The sequence below is a fragment of the Oryzias latipes genome, chromosome 22, assembly GCF_053564925.1.
Source record: "Oryzias latipes strain Hd-rR chromosome 22, Olatipes_Hd-rR_3.1".
Lineage (NCBI taxonomy): Eukaryota > Metazoa > Chordata > Actinopteri > Beloniformes > Adrianichthyidae > Oryzias > Oryzias latipes.
The window spans coordinates 20,721,921-20,741,637 of NC_136258.1; the positions used below are offsets into that span (position 1 = coordinate 20,721,921).

The 19,717-nt window shown below is 38.4% G+C and overlaps 2 long non-coding RNA genes across 2 annotated transcripts; both read right to left on the reverse strand.

Annotated features, from left to right (window-relative positions):
- Positions 1-1,922: 1,922 nt before the first annotated feature.
- On the reverse strand, positions 1,923-2,303 carry LOC105356920 (uncharacterized). The gene is made up of 2 exons (XR_910965.3): positions 2,181-2,303; positions 1,923-2,102 (listed from the first exon to the last, which is right to left on the reverse strand). It is a non-coding gene; the product is annotated as an uncharacterized LOC105356920 (long non-coding RNA).
- Positions 2,304-14,733: 12,430 nt separating this feature from the next.
- Positions 14,734-18,225, reverse strand: LOC144989000 (uncharacterized). The gene is made up of 3 exons (XR_013653119.1): positions 18,114-18,225; positions 14,952-15,006; positions 14,734-14,853 (listed from the first exon to the last, which is right to left on the reverse strand). It is a non-coding gene; the product is annotated as an uncharacterized LOC144989000 (long non-coding RNA).
- Between the last annotated feature and the right edge of the window lie 1,492 nt (positions 18,226-19,717).

Below are 19,717 nucleotides of genomic sequence, written 5' to 3' on the forward strand. Positions count from 1 at the left end.
GTCAGCCAATGATCGAAGGATTGGTGGTTTGATCCCCACTCCCTCCAGCCAAATGTTGTTGTGTCTATGGGCAAGACTCTTCATCTTCCCTGCCTCCACTGGTGTGTGAATGCGTATGAATGTCCCGATGATAGGTGCACGCTGGCATCCACACCTCTGTCAGTCTGCCCCCGGGCAGCTGTGGCTACATCTATAACTTACTATCACCAAGCATGAATGAGGACTAAATGAATAATGGATACACATTATTAGCACTTTGAGCATCTGGAAAAATCTAATCAAAAATTATTATTGTAATGATCTACATTTGAGCTGTGTAAATGGATGTAATGTGAACTATTGTAAAATAGTTTAATGGAGCTTTAAGCTTTAATGGACAAATTTTAATTTCATAAAGGCCAGGGTGGACTTAAGGCAGATATAATGTTGTATTTAATGTGAAAGTGAGCTGTATTCATACTAAAAATAGTTAAATATCTAATCTAACTATCCATCCATTCTTTTTTATTAACCTGCTATGTCCCTTCCAGGGTCATGGGGTTGCTGGAGCCTGTCCCAGAGGCTGTTGGGCAAAGGCAGGGTACACCCTGGACAGGTTGCCAGTCTGCCACAGAAATGCTTTCATGACATCAAGTATCCTTCTTTTGTCTATCCAAGGGTAGCAGGCTGGAAAGAAAAAAAAAAGAAGTAAATAAACTACGCAGTTCAAGAGGTGGGGGTTCTGTGAACAATTTGCTCAAATTGTGGTTAACATACACAAACTTTAAAGCCTCCCTGCACCCACTGCTCTCAGTGCAACACACACGCAAATTAATTAGCACTAACATGGAGATTAATTTTTATTTTAAGTCCAAATTCTTCCATGGAACCGATCAAAGTCCAAAAACAAGGTTACGGAAAACCTTTTCTTTATTATAATTAATAAAATACATGAATACAAAAGTCACTTGGTGAGAAAATCTGTTTCTATTAGTAAAAGATGGAGATGAAATAAATTAGTATTAACCAAAAAATGTTCTAATCTAAACAGTAATCTTTTGCCTTTTTCTCTCCCAATGTGTGCAGACAAAACACATTTAAAAAACAAAGATTTCATTTCATGCTTAAACATGTATGAACACCACTCTAGCAAAAAAAAACACGCCAGAGACCTGCGAGACAGCAAACCTCTGCTTCACAGCACACTCAACCAAAAACACAATAACCTCAAATGTACTTGTTCCATTATAGTACCTGACATTTAGTTCTTAACCTTCTGCATTTAAATAAACAGTTTGGAGATTACCAACATCAGTGCATGGGAGAGCAAGCATGAAAAGAAAAACAGATTGGTTAAACAGGGAGGAAAACAGAAAGAGAAACAGAAGAGCTGCGCTGTTAAGCTCAGCACCCTGGCTGGCAGACTGAGGCGCTAAAAACACAATAAACAGCTGCAGGGGCAGAACGGAAAAGTGAGTAAATGAGCTTAAAGACTAAACACAGCTCAAAGCTCCTGCCTTTTTTTCCCTCCTTAAATCATTTTCAAGTCATTGCTTTCACCAGAGTATGAAACAGCCTGAACAGCAATGATACACAGCGATCGCTGTTTGATTATAGAGCGGCTGTGTTAGGTTTGTGGGACTCAAAAAAATGTATTTAGTTAAAATAAGCCACTAAATCAGGTTTAGGCTCTTATCAAGACAGTTATGTTGCTCTGAAAAAGCTAAACAACTGTTTTGTTTGGCTGATTTATCAACATTTGTTGATTTTTTAACATGATTACACATTTTGCGTTGACACTTGTAGTGTAGACACTTGCTGCAATATAAACTGCTAAACTGTAAAACAGGCAATAATACTGAACAAAATAGGATACATGTCATAGTGACGATGACAAGGCAGACCCAGATGCTGGAACCCGGAAGTAAACTCAGGCTAGGAGATCAAGTGAAAGAGTTTAATGGATTCACAATCCCAGAGTTCAGGAAAACAGCGTGGACCTGAGGTGAGTATATGTGGCGTGGAAACCAGAGCTTCGCGCCAGAATGTCTTGGGACTTCGTGGCCTGAGCGGAGGAGACGAGGAGAGAACAGGATACCAGCTGCACCCGTGGTGAGGAGGACCTGAAGGAGCACAAAAGAGGTAAGTTCAAGGCTTAGACTTGAATAGGCGTAACTTGACCTTGAGCCAGACGTAAGCACCGGAGAGTGTATAACGGACTGGCGTCGAATGGTGGGATGGATCTCCTTAAGAAGGACAGCAGGTGATGAGATGATGAGAGGCAGCTGGTTCCAATGAGCAGAGTAGGGAGGGGGAAGGCAACCGACCGAGGCACCGTGACAATACACGGAAAACCACTTTTTATGGATTATTTTTGTCAATTTTTATGCATTTAGCCCCAAAAATTCTAAATTGTAACAGGTGTTCTTAGAAGAAAACAATTGATTTTTATGTAAAGTATGCAAAAGAGACTACCGGTGTGGGTACCGGATGTTCTCGGGTTGCCGGATGTTCTCGGGGTCCTTCGGGGTCCTTCGACCAATGATGACGTCACACTATTTGATTGGCTGTAAGTTGCCACGACCAATGAGTTAACGTCGCTAAGTTTTTTTTAAAAACTTTATTGACAATTGCGGTATCATACATTAACAATGACATTAACGTTAACAACGAACAATAACGATGTAATCCATATTGCCTCGAAGATCAGTCACCATTGCCAAATATAACATATTGACATAGAAAATAAAGAATAGAGGGGAAAAAAAGAAACAATGAACATAACACACAAATAAATAAAAACACAAGTAAAATAAAATGAAGGAACATAGAAAAAATCTAAGTAGTCTAATACTAGTTAAGTTAGGGGTACTCGTGAAGTTTTTATTTCTGAACAAAACTAAGCAATTTCAAGCCATTCTTCTTTTTCATATAATGAAGTGATTGAAAGCAAAAACAGAGCTCTTTATTAAATGTTGTAAAAGTGGTTTGGTCTTCAAAACTTGACCTCACCAAGATGGCGGTGCTCTCCTCCCATGAGGAACCACGTGATGTCTCCTCTAGTGATATAATTCATTGGAAGGACCCCGAAGGACCCCGAGAACATCCGGCAACCCGAGAACATCCGGTACCTACACCGGCGCTGTACTTTTTGGACTATAAGTCATTTCAGAGTACAGGTCGTAGACAAGATGCTAACTAAACTCTTTCACTTCAAATGACTAAATCCATTAAATTCTTCACCGTCCGTGTTGCTTTTGAACAACTCAGCAGAGGTGGGCACGTCTTCTTCTACATTACTGCAAATACTGATACTCACACCTGCAGTGCCCTTTAGCAGTTAATGGTAGAATGACGAGCATAAGACCATTTGTTTTAAAAAAAAAATCACATATAAATCACACAGCCGGCCAAACTATGCAAATAAACACGAGTTATGATTCCTAAAATACAATAACATTTCTTTGTATGGGGATTGGTGAGTAACTTAAATCACTGTCGCTAAAACATGTGTGAAAAGTTCTAAGCTGAGCTGAATACCCAAATACAAAATTGCCATGGAGACATGGATAATATTAACCCATTTGGATATTATATTTGTTTGCCGCATCAAAAATCCAAAAAGAAAAAGAAGTAAGGGAGAGGTGAAAATGTAAGGCAACAATTAGATTTTTTTTAAATTGCATGTATATTCATTGTTGGAAGTCAGTATTTCCAATGCAGTTCTATGGGTTGATGATGATATAAAACAATAATACTTTTTCCAATTTTTTTTTACTTCATTGTAACAAAAATAAGCTCTGTCAGAGGAAATGTAATGATGACAGTTTTGATAACAGTCTTATCAAAATAAAAGTCCAGTTTCACAAAGATGGACAACAAAAGCCACATATTTAATGAGGTTAACGAGACCTATCTATATAGTCTGAGTATGAGTAAAATTTAATTTATTCACATGCATAAAACTTACCTCCAGTTTTTTTATGTATTTGCGATCTATTTGTTTCTTTCGACTGTAAGAGTCATCCATTCTGCTACAATCTAGAGACCTTGCCTTTTCATTTTAAAGAACTTTAATTGCAGGATAGCAAAATATAAAGATACTACTTTTTTTTTTTTTTTTTAAACAAAAAAAGGTGAGCGTATCTCTCAGCTGATGTGAAGTGTGTATGGTACCAGAGAGGAAAACAGAAACACTGGCGGTGGGATGGTCAGCACAGCTTCCTGAATACTGAATGTGTCTGTGTTCAAACACGCAGCTGAACTGTGCTGTGCTCCACAACATGGTCTCAGTTCAGAAGGGAGTTGGCTCAAAGTTGTTTTTTACATCTCAGAGAAGGTTCACACTCGACTCAGATTTTCTCCTGTGCTTCCTTCTTTTTGTCTTTTACTGGATGAATCGTTCATCCCTTGACAGGAGGAACAGTCGTCACTAGTTTCAACATCCTGCATAGAAGTTCACTAAGTTACTCTTCTGCACAATGTGCATCACAATCAGCTGCAGCATCCTTTATCCAAAAACAAAATAGTCCTTTTCCTGCCGGCAATTCGACAAATTCAGTAGGTTCTCCTCATGGCAGCCACGTAGTTACTGTTGGGTCATTCCAAACAGTTAAGATCCTTTCTGAGCATGAGCCAAAATGTTGATGGACGCCAAATGAAAGTGAAGAGCTACGCTGCAAAAAGAGGTAGCCTAAAGAACACTAAACTTAAGAAAATCACTAGAAAGCACTTACATTTTCTTTCCATGCAAGCATTTTTGATGAAGAAGAAATCTTACACTGAGATATCAAATTCTAGAAACAATGAGTTCCCAACAAGCATTCAAAAAGGGAAAAATAAGCAAATACATTTCTTAGAATGACTTCAAATTACTTAAACAGCCCAGTATTTTTTGCAAGTTCTAAACAAATGGTTTGTATTTTTTGAGATTTTATGTACCTAACTGTAGTTCATTTTGATTAAAGTGACCCAAAAAAACTAGAGTAATAAGTGGAAATCACTCATTTTAGAACAAAATGTGAAAAAAAAGGAATCAACCTTATAAGTTAGCCCGTCTCAACAAATCCTCATAAAATCAAACCAGCAGCTGTTCTTAGAACATACATTTACATTTTTGCTTCCAAATTCATGGCAAAGAATGCCAGTTTAACTTATCAGCATGTATTATCCTTAATACCCAACCATAAATTATTGTGGTTCATATAAGCTTCAGTTAATAAATACAATTACATTTTAATGCCATGAAATGTTTTTCTGCATTTTTTGTGTCACTCAAATAAAACAACAATACTTCCAGCAGAACAATGATCAAAACTTTGCAGTCAAGAACATGCAAACTTCTAACAGAAGGATGGTTGGCATTCACTTCTTAAATCGAGCTATTTGAGTTTTATTTAAGTCTTGAATCATCAAGAGTTTGGAGCAAAGAGATTTTGACTATTTTTAATAATACATTTTGTTATAAATTATAGACTGTAATGATTTAGAAAAGCTTGGAAAGATGTGGAGCAACTTAAACAAATTAAAACCTGGTAAAAATATCTTGAATGTCTTGAATGAATGGTGAAATACAGCAAGACGTAAAAGTAGCAACAAACCAAAAAAAACAGTATAAAACCGAACCTAATGAATTTTAAATCAACAAAAAAAAACAAAAAGTAAAAAAAAACTTGTCACGTTTTTCTTAAATAGGATGACTTGCCCTCATTTCCTTTACATTTACAGTTTGTGAATGTAATTTTGAAAGCTCTACTTTATTATTCAGCTTGAATTTGAAACCTTTACTGTAAAAAAAGGTAATCTGTTGGGACATATGGTATCATCAAGACTATTTTATTTCCCTTTTCTCTGAAAAAGCTCCACGTCCAAGATTAGATACATCCAGGCTCACATATGAGCAGCTATAAATCAGCAAATACCTAGACTAAAAAGCTCTTTTTCGGCTGTTGAGCTTTGCCACGGTGAAAAGATGGTGATAGACTTTTAAAGCCAGGTGATAGCAGAGACAGCACACAAGGAATAAAGAGATATATACCCCTGCTATAACCAATCATCTGAGGGCTGTTAAACTTTTGTGACAAATTTCTAATATCCTCTGCCAACAGTCAGGTGTAAAGGTTAGATCGAGAGTGACTTTTTTTTTCAAGGTACATCACCTTTTTGATTTGAAGCTGCCTTGGAGTTTTGCCCATTAGTTATAGCCTTGCAGGCTTGCATCGTCATGCCATAATTAGCCTGTAGCCTCAGACAAAGCATAAGAAAAGGGCAGAGTGCTATAGAAAACCATAGGTGCTCAAAGCCATTTGGACTCTGAGGTTTTACCAATTAGCAAAATCATGACAGGAGGTTAAAAAAAAGACTTTAGGGAAAGCAGATTCAGAAGAGTCACCGCGGAGGAACAGATTAGCCTTTCAACTCATTGCTCATATACTTTTCTGTTTCCACAGCCAGGGCAAGAAGGGTGGATTGTCCTGGAGAAGAGAAAAGGAATATGGCCTCCTCAAACATGTTAAAAGATGTTTTTTCCCTTATTATAAGTGAAAGAATCTGCTGATAGAACTAGTAGAATTTGTCTTGGTATCATTTCTTTAAAGAAGTTGTGATGTCCTGCTCTTTCAAGAAAAATTTTAATTTTAATATTAGCCATATACACTCATATTAAGGTATATTGTTCTGATTTTTGAAGTATTATATCTTAAAATAAAGCCTTAGGTACATGTCTGTGCATATGGTCATACAGTCAAACTATCCTCATTAGACAAATTAAAATACACATTTTCGGATAAAGTTGTCAAAATTCTAAAAAAAAACTAGCTTCATCAGAGATATTTCCAAAAATAAGACGTTTTTAAGCTCATTTGACTCCAAAATATATTTAAACGCCTCAGCAAATTATTATATCTTATTGAAAAGTTACTAAGTTAGTTTTGTTTTATATCAAGTGTGAAAAGATATTTAAAGTAGAAACCAGGCAAAAATACTTGATATTTTGTGGTTTTGCCGGGAAATACCTAAAGCACTTGAGGGTAAACATGAAGATGTTCAATGAGCAAACTGACACACAAAAACTGTATTTGAAATAACAAAGGTGGTTGCTATAGTAACCAACAACACTAATTTCACAGGAGAAGCTCCTTGAAGAGAAAATTCAAGGTATTAGTTTTTTAGGACAAGAAAGGCAGGTGGAGGATAAAAGAGACTTACAAATGAAATACACACAAACACACACATTGTCTGCTACGGTCAGTGATCCATCTGTACCTGAACATATGAACCACAGTTGAACCTAAACAGAATGAGGCACAGCAATCATCTGTGCTCAGTCAAGAATTCATTACTTAAATGATTGAAAACAGATGTTTTCAAAGTCTCTGGATGGAAGAACCCAGCCTTGACCCCAAAGTATGAAAAGCCAACAGAAGTGAGCTAGATTAACAGTAGTTTGGTCCTGAAACGAACGCCACACACACAAATGTTGACATGAGAATGAAATAAAATGTTTCGCTGCTCAATAATAGCAGAAGATCTGTCAACAAGGAGTGATGAGAATACAAAGATCCATTTTTAGTGGACGTGTCCTTTAATGTTACACAATTGCATCAAAGAAGAGGACACACAGCAGTGGTGGAGCTGGAATATTTCATATGGAAGGGTAGGAAGGGGGCTGAAGGCTTTGGAAGGGAGGCAAAAAATGCTATGGTCAAGATGAGCAGATCGTTTAGCAAACACAATACAGCAACTTAGCAAATAATAATTCAAAATTTCATTAAAAAATGAAAATATTTTTGTCTATACTGATATGAATATTGGTCAAAAATTGGGGAGCAAGTGGGATGTTGGGGGGGGGGGGGGGGGGGCAAATATGTCATCATTGATTTCCAGAAATAAAAACATAAAAATTTGAACATTTTACAAAGACTATTTACTACTCTACTGTGTTCAGATGTTTTCACATGAAAAAGTGTTCAAGCGCACTGCATGGTTGTCTATTTTCACCAGTTTAGTGAGCATCCATGGACACTATTTTTTGTTTTTTTGCTGAGATTTCTTGGAAATTTCTAGAGAAGATTCAGACAACTTTACAACACAGCAAACCCAGTTCACGAAATAGTGAAGGAATTTGGACACAATCAGAAGTTAAAGTTATTAAGTATTAAAAATGTAACATATGCATTTTTATTGTGCGGATCTAGTGGAATCGGTTCCTTATTTTCCACTCAAACTGGCATACAAAGCAGCGTGTACATCTCCAGCAGCTTAGTTGTGTTGAGATCCTCCTATGCTGTTCAGTGACAGCTCCAATCAAAACTTCACAGCTCCCACACCTTTCTGAAAGCTTATCCAAGGCTGGAGGAAGTCTACAACACTAAGAACCAAATCTTCCTCACATCAATTCACTCTTTCTTCTGAGCAATCCCAAAGAGTTTGCTGTCATGATAAGACTTGTGAAGAGCCGTGCCGGAGCAGAAAGTTGTCCACGAATCACATTAATCATTAATTTTTTGGTTTTCAAAACAGAATCTGGATTAGTAGTGCTGTTTATTGTTTTTCCAAATACATTTAAAAAATAATTTTCTTTTCTAAAAACAAAAATGAGACATTTCTGTACAAAAAAGAGCATTTTCACTTTAGGATGCCCCTCAGGCTGATGAATCTGACTGAGTGAGCAGGGAAGGTTGACGATTTTCACTTCTTTGCAGGTTAAACCTTCCAAAAATATCACAGGTTTTGCTGAGTTTTGCTAAGCTCTAACCACTGAAGAAAATTGCCAACTCTCACAAATCCATCCCTCCACCATATTTACTGGAGAGACATTCCTTCTTAGGTTTAGCACCGAGGTTTTTATTTTGCTTGCGGAAAATGCCCAGAACTTTATCACTTATTCTTGTTACACCATCTCAGCCCCCTGATTTCTAATGTAATTTTAGACTGTTTGAGGGAACCATGAATTGGCAGGATAGCAATCGGAAAAATACTTTTTGAAATCAGTTTTTATAGCAGTTACGTGAGAGCTACCAATACTCCAAAGAAGATGTTTGGGTGAAAAGAACATAATGTTTGAGCATTTTGACTGAATTATTTAAATGTAGAATTGCAGAAAGACAAGAATACATCATTGATTTTGTTGTGTAATAATCCCTGTTTATGTAAAACAATACTAATATTTCCATTTTACTTAGTTGCTACTGAATTTATTTGACAAAATTTGCACAAAAGATTTTTTAACTATTATTTGAAAAGTAATGGCTTAAAATTTTCACTCAGAGGCCTGATGTCATATTTAGATTTTCTTCTATGGTATTTATTTGAACTTCATATCTGGTGCTGCAGCCTCTCCAGACACGGAGAGGGATTTTTTTGTTCTGTCATGGTCAAAAACATTTATAGGTCAAGTTAGATGGTATCAAGTTTGAAGCAGAAGAACAGCCTTTTATCAACGTTGGAAAGCTGGCCTTTATGTCAGTTTCTGTCTCCGTCCGCCTGTATTCCAAGATTAGCGCAGGGCTGCAGGCCGGTCTTTTGACCCCAGCAACTCCCTGGCAGAGTGGAACGGAACAGAGGCAGAAAGTGAATGCAGGGGATAGAGTGAGGAGGAGATAGAGATGGAGAAATATGACTGTGACTGAGCTTTGAGAGAGTCAGAGGTGCAGGAAGGAGTGGCCTCTGACCGGCTGAAGGACAGGAAGATACTTCATTTCAGGAGGACGCCTTTCAGTCAGACTTTATCTTTCATGAAATGTGGAGTATGAAATGGAGAATCTTTAACCTGCAAAGACACTGTTACACACAGATTTCCTCACTCAGCTTGGTTAAAAGCATGAAACTTGGGGACAAAATGAGCTGAACAGATGAGGCTATTAACTCCAAATGAAGATAAATCAAGCAAAATGTTTAGTCTCACAAAAGTAAAGTTTTTTAAGCAGTTAAACAAAGGGCTCAAACCTGAAGCTCTTCGCTTTGGTGCAAGACACCTAAATTACAAAAAGATCAAGGAGCCTAATGAAGAAATCCTCAATAACATTAGAGTGACTATCTTTAGTTGTGACTAAAACTTTAATCTTGCGCATGGAGGACAGTTTAAGTAATATCTGCATTCAAATTTCGTAAATGCATGTGATGCAAGCTATCGTCTCAACTTTTTCTCATCATGGACTAAGTCATTATGCTTGTGCTGGAGTGATGATTTGTTCATTTTGATCATTTTCTTGCACTTCTCAGTGATAATATTTATTCCTGAAAATAGCACAGTCTTTGTACAGCATGTGCATCAGATATTTAGCAGAACTGCTCATCCTCTACTACTATCCAACTGGGGAGGTGCCAATTTTGGACAGTGTTCGTTTATAATAATTTTAAAATCAATGAACTGGCACTGAACAAATCCTTTTGTTTCCAGTTTTTTTTCTTCCTTCTAGCCAATAAGAGGAAAAACAGTAAGAAAAAAAGTGGATTAACCCACCAACAGGCAAATGAGTTGCAGCCAGCAGTGTGACGGCTGCTGGCTGGCTGTGACACAATCTAATGGATGCTGCACTCTTGGGGCAGCACTCGATTAGTCCATCCGAGGCTGCTGCAACAAACTTGATTGCCTTTGGCCTTTACCCTTTCTACTGAAAGAGCGAGTGCCAGCCAGCCACACAGGCAGAGGGCAACGCACAGTGTGAACTCTTCCAGACGGCTTTGAGATGAAGAGGCTGAAATAATAGCCTTAACTTAAAGAAAAGAGCTGTATTTAAGCACAATATAAAACATTAGTTGTTTTTCAATATTATTTCACTCTCAACTGTATTTTTATAAAAAACTAATTGTTGTGGCTATGTAGAGTGAATTTATTATCAAGTCTTTTGTCAATCTAAATCAATGCCAGACTTCTCTGTTCTTTTTTAAAAGCTCCAACAACCTACTCAACAGAATTTCCATAAAAAAGGTAAGCCCATTGAAGGGTTTAAACCCAGCCTTGGAGCAGCATGTCTAACCTCCTCCAGTATCTGAATGCTGACGAAGAAATAGCTCACTAAAAGGGATGTATTTTTATTTGCAAGGTCAGAAATTGTTTTGCATGCTGTGATTGTGTTATGTCTGCATTTAACCTTTATCAGTCTTCACAGATTAAGTTGTAGCTGTGACCAGAACTACAATGAGCTCGATCTCAAGCCTGGACATCTCCCTGCCTCTAAAGGAGGCACTCTTATCAGACGTTTCTCCACAATCCAAGCTGGATATCAAACAATCTGACTCCTTTTAATGTAGAGAGTGATGCCACTTCTAGATTTCCCCAAATATGAGCTCCCTGTGGCTGAGAGTGAACTTCCAGACTTGGCTCCTTAGACGCCGTGTCACACAGCCACTACGTATGTTTTGTACATATTGCGAGAATAAAAATTGTTATACGTGAGAAAAAGTGAGAAAGGTTGTGATCTATACGTGAAATTTTAACCCTGTCAAAACCTCAACAGAAGCATGAATAAACCACGCAAAGAACACGTAAATCAACATAAAACATGAACCGTGTGAGTTTATTGCGCTGTTTATATACATTAATGATTAGTGCGTCAATGACGTAATTTTAACATGCCCTGTATACACAATAGAAAAGTGTGTGTCTGTTCGACATACGTGGAAACCCACAGATTTTCAAATGCATCTTAGAAAAATTGCGCACAACTGTGTGAGATTTAGGTAAGATTTAGATAAGGATTGAGTATAAAACTATGTAAAATATGCTTAAACTATATAATTCTCAACTGGATTGAGCAGCTCAAAACCGAATTCACGCACAGACCAGTCGGCTGAAACCCCTCGATGGACTTCTGCTCACATGGATGACTGACAAACACAAGAAACACTTATGAATTATTTGTATCATGCATGTATGGCAAAAGACCAAAATTTCATATGTGGAAAATGCGTCAATTGGAGAACAGCAGGCTGGAGAACAATTGTTTGTCCTTTCTGACTCCCAGTTGGCCTGAACGATGCAAAAATAACCTAGACTTAAGGATGCCACTGTTTTACACTCTTACCCGTTTTACTAGAATTTAAATAGAAAAGGGGAAAAGGAGTGATTAGCTTTGATGTGATTTTCAAAATAATAAATAGCAGTTTGTCTCAAAGAATCATTTAGATGTGTCCGATTTACCTCTTTTCTCCGTAGGATACAGTCTTTTCATTCCGTTTTAAAAAAAGCAGACATAAAGCAGAGAAATTCCACATTTATAAAGTTATATATTAGGAAAATCAAGCATATTAAATAGTAATCACATCAAATCTGCACCATACTAAATACCTGAGTGTCCTAATGATCAGTCACGAAAGCTCCAAAAAGTGCTGATAGTTGCAGGACAGAAGGCTGGCATCTAAAAAATCATGGACCAGAACAACCAGAAGGACTTAAGATCTGCAGACAAAAAAAAGTTCCAAAAGAAAACATTTTATTCAAAAAGAAAACATTTTTTAAAAGCTTGGACCTTTCAACTGAGACATCCAAACAAGAGTTCCAGAGAAATGGCATTCTTGTACTTAAAAAGAAAAGGGAAGACCTCCCTCTAAAAGCCTTTTTGGTACACAGAAAATCCCTTTATGTATTGAAGACGCTCCATACTCTCGGATGGTGCATTTGAACTTTGTTCAGAAATATAAGTTTCTAAAAATAGAATAACATATTAAAAATAATTTCAAGTGCTTTCTTAAACTACTTTGTATTTATTCAGCATGAGCATAAGAACTACAAAAGCAAATATTTTATGCACGAAATTATTTGATTGAAGATCATCCTTTGTTTATTGAATGCAATACACTTCCATAGTTTTTGATTATAGAAGTTGAGTATTTATTTCCATGATGTTAGTGGCACAAAAAATAAACAATATAAAAAGGAAACAATAAGGAAAAATAAAAAAGGTTTTTTGCATTATAAGATGTTCTGTAACAACTATATTTGTATGTATTTGCAGCACTAAAAGAAACTATTTGTCAACTGACATTATTACATTATAAGACTGCATACTTATCTGTCATTTTTGCTGTCATACTATCAAGTTTTTCTTTTTTAAAGTTCGACTTATTTCATGTGAAGTCGAGAAAGGTTTTAAGTTCAGAGATAAAAAGCTGAAGCTTTAACATCTCTGTAAAAAGGCTAAAAAAGTACAAATCAAAGGGGTTGAGCTCAGGGATAAGCACTCCTGGGAACACCAAGTATTTGTGCCTTGTCTGATAACAGTGTCAGCTCCAAGCCCAAGTGTATGAGCTGATTTTTGATGGAATCACAGAAAAGCAGTGGGTTACAGAATAAAAAGGGCACGGCTGGTGACATCCAGAAAGCATCGCCTTGGAGAGGTTGGAATCCCAGAGGGGATCTTTGTGAAGCAGGTGTTTCTTCAAGCCCATCAAACCGGCTCTTCCGGGGCGAGGAGAGGGCGACAGGTTGAGAGGAACGAGGAAGAGTGAAAGCACTTCATCATGCTGAGCATCTCTGTATACACTTTAAAGATTACAGCGTTCAGAAGGAACAGTGGAGTGCACAAACTTTCTCCCCCAACTGAAGTGACCCAGGCCAAAACCTTTTTATTCCAATCTATTAAAATAGAAATTACTTTTTTCTGGTTTTATTATTCATGCAGTAGAGTTGCTTACATTTTATTGAAGGCACACCCCCCGTTCAGTATTGCTCTCTGGTTCGGTCTTACCTTACAGAGAATAAATCAAAGCTTTCCTGCATCATTAATCTGACAAGTACAGCAGCTGCTAAAGCCTCAACTCAATTAATAACACTTCATAGCAACGCAGTGACAGGCAAACTAATCTCATCAGAGCAGATTTCATTCATCCTCTAAATAAATCTTTTTCTGTTGTCACCGTCAGGTTGGTGTCGTAAAATCTTCATGCAAATGGTCCACAGTTCCTTCATCTCCACTTTTCTCACACTTGATTTAATCAGGAAAGTCTTTCGCCGTTCACAATCACTTCGTGACACTTTGTGTGTGTTTTTTTTTGAAGAACTTTCATTAGTTACAAAAATAAATAAATAAAAATCTTAAAAACTCTTTCAAATGTTTGTAAAGAGCTACATAACTGCAGTTCTGTGGTGAATCGTTACTTTAGATTCGTGCATGTATATCTAATTATCCTGCATCTGATTTGGATTCAGGCTAAGAAGCTAAAAGAGGTTCAATTTAGCAAAATTAGAGCCACTATGTTCATCAACGCACTTGTTTCATCCTTCTCACTGCACTGCTCTGCTGGGAATAAAACGTTATTGTGAAAACAACGTTTAGTTCCACCAACTTCCAAGAGGTTGAATATAATCCCAGCAATAGAACTGAACACCAATAATCACTAGTTTTAGCATTATATGCTATAAAGATCCATCAATTAACCAAAATCAATCAACTTTGTTCCTGGGCTGCACGATGACGCAGTGGTTAGCGCTCTTACCTCATAGCAATAAGGCTCTGGTTCAAATCCATGCATGAGTTTTCTCTGGAGGACTCCAGCTTCCTCCCACAGACACATTGCATCATAGGTTAAATGATTATTCCTGTCATGACTGACAATGAGAAGAACAGACTCAGACGCTGAAACACGGAAAGATCACGCTCGAGAGTTTAGGCAGTGAATGATTTTAATGTTCTTGGCGATGGATGAGCGGATCAGTGGGGGGAAAGTTCTGGAGGAGTCCGTGATGAGGGGAGATCCAGTAGGTAAGTACACCTCCCTTTGTCTTGAGATTTTAGTGATGAATTGAGTGTGGACCTGGCGGATCACTGACGGACTGTGGCTCGAGGTCGTGGCGTGGCATGGAGGTCTTGATGTTGCGGTGGCTTGAAGGATCTTGACGAGAGTTGGACCCAGGCAGGCACTTGGTGGATGTAGCTTGTCCAACAGACAGGAAGGGTAACTTGAGTAACGGGTTCAGAGACAACGAGAGTTTCATAAAACAAACGAGGAACACATGAGACCAGGTACTTCACCATAGTTGGCAACGAATTGGCGAGGAATTCTGGAAACCGCCGGCCATCTGATATACTGCGGGGGTTGTGTTTCCAGTAAAAAAAAAAAGAGAGAGAAAAGATCAAATTGTAAATCTGAGCATCACAAAGGGGTCATTAAAATATCCAAGGGAATCGTCATTGCTGTTGCTATTGGCAGTGACACATTTACCTTCCACTTAATATTCTTTTTCATTTGGTCGAGGAATATTGACCCCAAACAAGCAGCTATTTTAACGGTATATGTCCAGGGGCCTCATTTATAAACGTTGCGTACGCACAAAAGAAGGTGTCCGCCACTCTCTGCGCAATAATTGAGATTTATAAAAAGCAAACTTGACGGGAAAATGTGCGGTCCTTCACGCAAGCTCTGACCCAGGCGTGCGCACAAAAACGGGTGAAATGAGAAACGGCGACACCGTCGGTAGATGGAAGAAACACGTGAAAGTGAAAATGACAATACTGCCTCTCATAAATAACATGAAGACTTCACAAAGCAAGTCTTACAATTAACAGCCTACAGGAACACCCGTTTGATCGATCAACAGTCAGACAAACAAAAAAATCAAACGAAAATTACAACAGAAATTCAAATGAATACATATTTGCAGAAAGAAAAGTGAAATATGTTCTGCAATATTGGCATGTTGTGCAATTCATCCTCATAAATAATATGGTTAACAGAACGGAATAATGTACAAAACTGATATGCTAGTTAATGTGTCCGTCTGGCGGAGCAGATATAAGTGCAATTAGACTGACAGACAGACAGACAGACAGACAGACAGACAGACAGACAGACAGACAGACAGACAGACAGACGGACATATTAATTGTCGACTGGGGAAAGTTGTTTTCATAGTAAAACATTTCTTCATAAGCTACGGGATTAGGGTATTCATGCATGTGCCTTTAGTTTGTTTTATTTTTGATAAAACAATGTATGGCGTATGTCTCAACCATTCAGAAAGCAACAAGAAATAACATTTGCGCTGATCGATTTCCCATTTCCACGTCGATTATTACCGACATCTGTAGCTTGTCAGATGTAATTAAATGGAGGGAAATAAAATGCCCCATCACAACGCGTAATGACGCACAATGGCTGATCTTGCGCTCTTAGAAGATGTGGCAAATGGAAGAATTCGGAGTGAACGCATCTTTAGATAGCAAGAATACTTGCTGGCAATCAAGGACGAGTGACTTATGAGCCGGTTCCGACTTCCTCGAGCCGTCCTGTTGGACCTCTGCGGGCTTTTGGGGGTGTGTCACCCGGTGCATCTGGAGCGTCGGTGTTCCCCCAGCGCCTCAGTCACCACTCCACTCCACGTGGCAGACACACTCTGGCGATGCAGCGCCAGACGTTTTTCTTGCCTCGACTTTGATGTCCGACCATTTCTTTTTTATTTCGGCCACGGTCCGAGGTTGTGAGGCAACAGCATTTACGGCGTCTGCCACCGTTTGCCACTCACGTGCCTCTTTGGCATTAGTAATGCCCACACTGTGCCCTCCAAACAACACTTTCTCCTCTTTTCCACCTCACCAACGATAACTTCTACTTCACATTGAGTGAAGTTACGTTTTTTTGATTTCCTCTCGGTGTTTGCCATGGTTTCGCAATCACTGAATATTAATTTGTGGGCGTTTCACGGACTATTTATGGGCAACTATGGGCGTGTCATGAAGCCGCAAAAGCTGCGCTGCATTTAGAATTGGTTGTGATTTATTAAGGGAAAGATGCGTAGGATGTGCGTGCGCACGGTTTTATAAATCCGAATATTTCTGTGCGTACGCACATCCTATGTTTCATCCGTACGCCACTTCTGAATTCTGAAATCCTACGCAAAGTTTTACAAATGAGGCCCCAGGTGATTAGCTCCACTCTTAGAGAGTTGTGAAATCAAACCAAATCATTTGCTGGGTTGTTAACCCTGACCTGATTTTCAGGTGAACCAAGATTCGCCCGATCAATCTGGTTCCGATGAGCCCTCAGACTTGGCAAGTAAAACAGACTAACTGGTACAGAGCAAACAGTGCAGTGTAAAGGCACAGTAAGTTAAACTTCTCTGAAATGGCATCAAAAACAGTCATGTCTCAAATAACAATACTTTATGCACTTTTCAAAACAGCAGTTTTTTTTTTGTTTTTTTTCCAGTGCTTGTCTTACATGTGCCTTTAAAAAAGCCTCCTGGGATTACCTTGCAGGTGTTGCTTGTTCCCTTTATCTTCATGTAAATTTGATCCTTTTTTTAGATAGAGGATAAAACACCTCTTTTATAATACTTTTCTGTAACAAAAATTCCAAGTGTTGCCCAAGAAGGGCTCAAGTAAAATTACAATTTAGAATGAATCTTTTGTATAGAAAAAGTAACTTTTCATAATGCAATAAAAGGTTGTGGGTGACAAGTTGTCTACCTGTGTGTTATCAGCGATGATTGTGCAGCTGCCACATTGTGCGGTGATTACAGCAAGCTAAGCTACCTCCAGGCTCGCTTTTGTTCTCTAGTTCTGACAAGCTGCATCATTTCTGCCTCCCTTTGCCCTTTTTTTCTGAATCTCTCCTGGAAAAATAAACAATCTCACGTCGAGCAGTTCCACTCATTAGTCCCACTGGCTGAACAGCATTCGTCTTTAAAAAAAAAAAAAAAAAAAAAGACCCATGTTGTGGCAGTTTTCACTTCACCAACCATGCTACACAGCATCTGTGTAAAAATAGCCTTTAGCCAAAGTTGGAAAATTTTCACTGAAGTGCATCCCAAGAAAAAAAGCCGCCTGATGAATAACAAACAGAAAGAGACAATGAATATGAATGAAGGCTAGCCCTCTGGGCAGGCTTTTGTGAACACAATATTTGATTAATTTATTTAAATACAAGAGAAAAAGAAATATTCCCCCATGACTTTGCTTTTCTTCATTTCATGATCCGCCTGTAAAACACTCGTTTTCTGTCCCACACGTTCACCCCCCCCCCCCCCCTCTCCAACACCACCCCGCATGCTGTTGCATTTAGTGTTGCTGCAGCAGGAAATGAAGGGACCCATATCATACTGCAATAACACTGAAGTTCTGATTGTGGATAAAGGGTGAAATGGAAACACAATGAGTCAGAGAACAGAGCACTCTCACAACTTGATCAATACCCACCGGTGTGCTTCCTCGACAGCCAGAATAGCAAACAATCCTCCTCTGTTTATAGCCCACACAGGCAGTCTTCGCCGGTGTTGATCCGCACCGCCACCTCCTCCCATCACATGAGATGATGGGAGTACAGGTATGCCTCTTTTGCGTCTGCTTTTCATCAGGAAGATGAAGAAAAATATAAGGTTGCCAGAAGAATTTAAATCTAGAAAGTTACAATATACATTTCTTTTTTACTTACTTATTCATTTTACTAATAAAAACCCTTTACTTTACCAGCTTAACCCTTGTGCTATCCTAGGCACTTTAACATTGGGAGTTGGGTCATCTAGACCCACTAGACAGTGCACTGAACCTTTTTTCTTCAATGATTTGTGATCTTCACTGGTGTCCAAGGATTACATGAAATCTTTCCACCTTTATCCACCTTTGTCATGGTAGGGAGAACACGTCAATGTAAGGGTGGGGTCATCTAAGATAACACAAGGGTTACAAGTATCAACATATAGAACTGTAAAAAAAGATACTTGCAGGGAAGTCTTCCAGGTACCAAGATTTACTTTTTAAACAAAACATAGTGATACAAGACTGCCACCTTCTGGGCATTAAAAAAATAAGAAGAAAAGTTTTGGAAAAAACACCATTTTAGTGGGTCAGAATTCATTTTTTGAAAACATTTTTATTTTATGTTATTAAACGACATTTACGCATATTTTATTCATGCATTTACATTTTTTTAAATAGCATCAGAAAAGAAAATACATTAAAAAATGTACTTTATTTTCAATAAATAATCTTAAACATATTTGCAAAGCTTTAGTTTGCTGTTTTATTCAATTCAACTGTTTTGGTGTTTTTTTTTTTTACAGCTGAACGCTTTTAAGTGTGCTGTAATGTTCCATACCGACCAAAAGGGGGAGGCATTGAGCACAAAGGACAATTGATTAGTTGGACTGTCAGAAGATTTCCTCAAAAACAACACTACAAGAGCCTTCCTTTTCACGTTTAAACCCTTGTTTGGTCTTTAAGAAGCAGGTTCCCTCAAAGGAACCCTCTTTTAGAATCATTTAAAGGAAGAAAATGTCGACCAAAATGGACACCGGTTTTAAAAAAATGCATTGAAACAACCCTCAGCGCAACCTTTGGAGCCACACTGCCCTCTTGTGGATGAAAGTGCGCATTGCCACAGTAGTTTTGTAAACCGCTTGAATGGTTCTCAGAAGCGCAGAAGCAGCTCTTAGGGTAAGTGGGGGGTTTGTCCCGGGCATTGTCTGGTATGTTCCTGGTGTTTCCTTGAAACATGCCGTAACACCTGGCGCGCGAGCGGCCGCAGCGTAAGCACCTTAACCCGGACTGGGTCACATGGTGCACCGATGGACAGTTTCATCCTCGAAAGCCTCATCAGTACCGCGGTGAAGTTAGTTTTGACAGACATCCAGCGCTGATCCCCAGTGGTGTCTCTTGGGGACTGTCAACAAATTAACTAATGCATGATGTGGCAATGTTTTCATATTTCAATGTTTTGCAATGTTTTCATAAGTAAATTTGTTTTTAAGTTAATATTCTGATTTTTTTTCTTCAAAAGCTTCCAAACCATCTGAACAAATGAT